Source organism: Triticum dicoccoides, chromosome 2B (assembly GCF_002162155.2).
Source record: "Triticum dicoccoides isolate Atlit2015 ecotype Zavitan chromosome 2B, WEW_v2.0, whole genome shotgun sequence".
Lineage (NCBI taxonomy): Eukaryota > Viridiplantae > Streptophyta > Magnoliopsida > Poales > Poaceae > Triticum > Triticum dicoccoides.
In genome coordinates, this window is record NC_041383.1 from 800,266,389 (window position 1) to 800,270,934 (window position 4,546).

General features: G+C 39.9%; 1 pseudogene; it reads right to left on the reverse strand.

Moving 5' to 3' along the window:
- Positions 1–2,829: 2,829 nt before the first annotated feature.
- LOC119368888 lies at positions 2,830–4,070 on the reverse strand (annotated as a pseudogene).
- Positions 4,071–4,546: the final 476 nt, after the last annotated feature.

Consider the following 4,546-nt stretch of genomic DNA (forward strand, 5'->3'; position numbering starts at 1 on the left):
AATAAAAGGACTGATGGATAATGTCTTTTCAACAAAATAGCAGTGCAACACACCATCTGTACATAAAAACTGTACGTAGTTATCATGCATGCATAGGATACATGATCCCCAATTTCATCATAAACCAGCTAAAGTGAGAAAAACATACATCTATATGGGATGTACGCCATTGTCTGCCCATGGCGTCCAGACACGCCGTCGCCAGCTGCTGCACCACGGCCTAACACTTGGGCACCTCAAGCTACCACATGACGATGATTGGAGGTGGAGTCCCGTAGAAGACTGTTGTTCTGGGTCTCTACCGGCCTGCTCGCAGCAGCCATATTGATGTCCTGGCCGGACAAAAAACAGTGCTGCTATTGCCAGCTAATAATGTTCTGTGGCTGTCTTCCAAATTGAACTACAAATGTATGACCACATTGCCTAAACAGTGTGATAAATAAATGGAATATGTTTAAATATGATTATTGAAAGACATGGTTGAACTCTAATAAACCAAATTCCTAGATGAGGTTAGAGAGGACGGCTAGGTTACATAGCTATTGTCTCTAGGAAACAACAGAATCGATGTAGTAACATTCATGCTATTTATCTGTTGCTACAGTCTCTGCAGGGAATAAGTTCAGAAATAATGACAACCACTTGCCGGTGTATTAAACTAAGCATTATCTTGCATGCTTGAACATTAGTAAAGGAATCTAAATTTAATCATAGTGCAACCACAGATAATGTATAAAATTTATTGAAAATCCCAGTCACGGAATTAGCACTTATGTGAGGCTCCTGATGCCCAGAGACATGGACGCAGCGCAAACCTGTTGATCCTCCCGGCAAGGCCCGATGACGACGTCGACGGCGGCAGTTCCTCTGTGATAAAATCTCATAGTCCTGTACAAAGCATACTCCATCTGTATTAATCGAATAAGGATGCATCAACGTAAAGGTTGCTAGCTAGCTAACATAGATTGCTTGATTCTGGCAAGATGCACACACAATACACGCACGCAGAATCACTGGATTGATTACAGACTTAGACTACTACTTGGACATGTACATGTACAAAATACGCCCAACTCACGCCACTATTCACATATGCATGTGCATCCATGACGTGATGATGTTTATGCTATGGATATGAATCTGACCTTCTCCTGTGTGATGGAATCTACTTCTTGGGTGCAACACATCTTATGCTGCCGGCAATGGGGTTGTGCCTGCGGACGATGGATGGCACTGGCGGCGGCGGCGGCGGCGGGCTTTGTGGTACGTCACCGCGTATAGGTCGAGCACATAATCAGGAGAGACGGTGTCGCAAGACTATTACGTGGTTAGTTAGCATTCTTTTTTTGTTAGCCTAGGTATAGATAGATAGATTTGGTTGTGGGAGAGAGATAGGTACGTGAGTTTTTTTCACTGTTTTAAATAGCCCGCTATAGCTTCGCTAATAGCTTCGCTATAGCACGCTATAGCGTTTACAAAAGGTCTTCCGCTAAGAGACTTTGGTCCAAACAAATGAACAAACATTTTAAATAGCGCGCTATAGTTCTGCTATAGCACGCTATAGCATTTGGAAGAGGTCCGCCGCTAAGATGCTTAGCGCGCTATTTAAAACTATGGTTTTTTTACACCTGAGAGATTTCAATCGTGGGGGAGATAACCATGAGTTTTTTTTCTTTTTGGGAGAGATTGAAGAGAGGTCTACACCATAATAATTTGGTCCCACCAGATTAATGGCTTTTTTTCTTTTTGGGAGAGATTGAAGAGAGATCTACACCATAATAATTTGGTCCCACCAGATTAACGGCTCCTAATTACTGATTAACATGGTAATTTCTAGGGAGTCACAAATTAGTATAGGTATAGATAGATAGATAGATAGATAGATAGATAGATAGATAGATATGCAAGTAGCCGCCTTCTTCGTCATGTAAGTGCCTTATTTTTGGGATATATAATTGCGCATTTGAGTCAGATCTATATTATCTAGGTAGATGACTAGGATCTCTCTAGAAGTGCCAACTAGAAAACAAACCGATATTATGAGAGAAAAGGTCTACTTATTATTTTCAACTATAAAAAATATGACTAATAAGGCAGATTCCTTCAAATATTCCAAATACTATGATGATGTTTTTTTATTAATCTAACAGTCCCAACATCAATCACTATGGATCGGTAGGTTTCTAACTTGAGGGTCGTTGTGATCCATTTTTGGTTTTGGGCCTTGTGATGCCATGCCTCGATACGTGTATCACGTAACCACAAATACACGTTCTAAACAGTAATTTTCTATCATATGGTGTTCTAAGTTTTAGTTTTAAGTTTCTAAATATGTTCACAAATATTTTTAATGATTTATAGTACGTTAGCTACCCCATGCAGATGCACGGGATGATAACTAGTGCCACTCTAAGACTGAATAGCACTACAGTACCGGCAATGGATGTAGCGAACTATGCATTTATTTTAGGCTGATGTGATTACTACCTCCTACAGTTATATGTTGATGGGGTAAACACGCCACAAGAGATTTTGGTATAGATAATAGAGTATTGAGCGCATGCCTTTTGCACATATAATTTCAAGTAAATAAAATATAATACACAGTTGTAGGTTCAACCAAAATTAGAAATCTCTCCACGTAATAATAGTACAAAGCCCTTGATTATAGTATAATAGTACATCTCTCTCCGGGGCACATATGAACCTTAAAATAAATATAAATTTATTTGTATAAAAGCTAGATACAAAGGTGACACAATGGATATATTTCTCAAAGAATCAACCTTTTAGCATGCTTGCCATGGTAAACTACATGTAAAAGATGATTTAACTTGACATAGAGTCCATCACAGATTTGATGTCATTAGCGATATTCTTGGCATCTGTTGCAATACCAGCTAATCCTCTCCTCGCCAACCCAGCACTGTAGAGTCCATTTTCACCTTTCCAATGATTCGGATATTTTTGGATGGGCAGTCCGTTGCCATTTAACATGCTCTCACCATTCTGGATTTAAAACACATAGACCTTGTTAGCAGATTTAATAATGGTTACACCAAGAAAACAAAGTCAGACATGTTCAAACACAAGCTATATTACCTTGAGCCACATATTTGCCGTGCTCTTGTATCCAGTTGCAAACACAATTGCATCAAATGACATTCTTTTACTGCATTGGAATTTAACTATGTTGCCCTTGATCTTACTAATGCTCCCTTGAACCTTTAGGAGATAAAAATACATTGATAACTTGGCATATCAAATCAACATATGTTATATATTTATGTCATGTCAAGGATATACTTACTTTGATGATGCCTTTTTTGATCAATCCAACAGTCCCAACATCAATTATTGCAGATCGGCCTGTTTCTGATTTGAGGGTCATTGGACCCATTTTTGGCCTTGTGATGCCATGCTGTGACAGGTCTCCAAATATTAAATATCCTGCCATCACAAGGAGTTTATCCACTAGATTCAATGGAAGACGGTGGGCAAGTGTCATCCCCAAACGAATTAATTCATTTGTCATTACATGAATCTTCAAACCACAAAACGTGTCACACCTCTTTTCAAGTATGCATGATAAATAAAATTCCGTAGAATTTCTTATTTCAAGAAATAAAATTTTGTCATGTGGTTCCTCTAGTCTTTTAGTTGTTTGTGTGTGATATAAAACAGTCCATCTCGTTTTCTATGTGAAATACTTCCTATTAGTAAAACACTGAAAATTGCATCTCTTCTATTAATAACTATACTAAGAATTTGCGTTCATGCACCCAATGAAAATATATAGTGCACGTACGTACCGGGCTTCGTATAACAATCGATGTGTTGGCACCATGGGTCGCAAGGTCATAAGCAATTTCCATCCCGGAGTTGCCAGATCCAATGACCAATACATTCTTGTCAGAGTAGCTCTTGCCTGACTTGTAGCTTGAGGAGTGGATAACATCACTTGTAAAGTTTTCCAGTCTAGGGAACATTGGAATATTCCCTGCACTATTCTCACCACTTGCCACAACAAGAAACTTCGCCGTGAACTTGACTGTGGTGCACTTTGACATGTCCTTCGCCACAATGTACCAACATTTTTCATCATTGTCATATGTGCATGACTCCACGCTGGTAAGATACTTTGGTTGAATGTTGAAACGCTCAACATAGTCATCCAAGTACTTCCCAAACAAGGTTTTTGGTATGTATGTTGGTGCATCTACTGGGTATGACATGTGTGGCAACTCACAGAACTCCTTTGTGAGATGTAGCTTGAGGCGATCATACGCGCGGTTGCGCCAGGGTGACGCGCTACTGCTCTCGCGCTCGACGATGGCATAAGGAATTGAGAATTGGCTAAGGCATGCTGCCGTTGCGAGGCCTGATGGCCCAGCACAAACAATCAACACTGTAACACCCTCCATTTCAAAGAGATGACTTGACAAAGTTGTGGGATAAGTTTGGTGGTAGTCCAGTGTTTGTGTGTTTGCTCGATGAACTATGGATGGCATGCTCGTGTATGGGGGCATATATACAGTGGTATCCT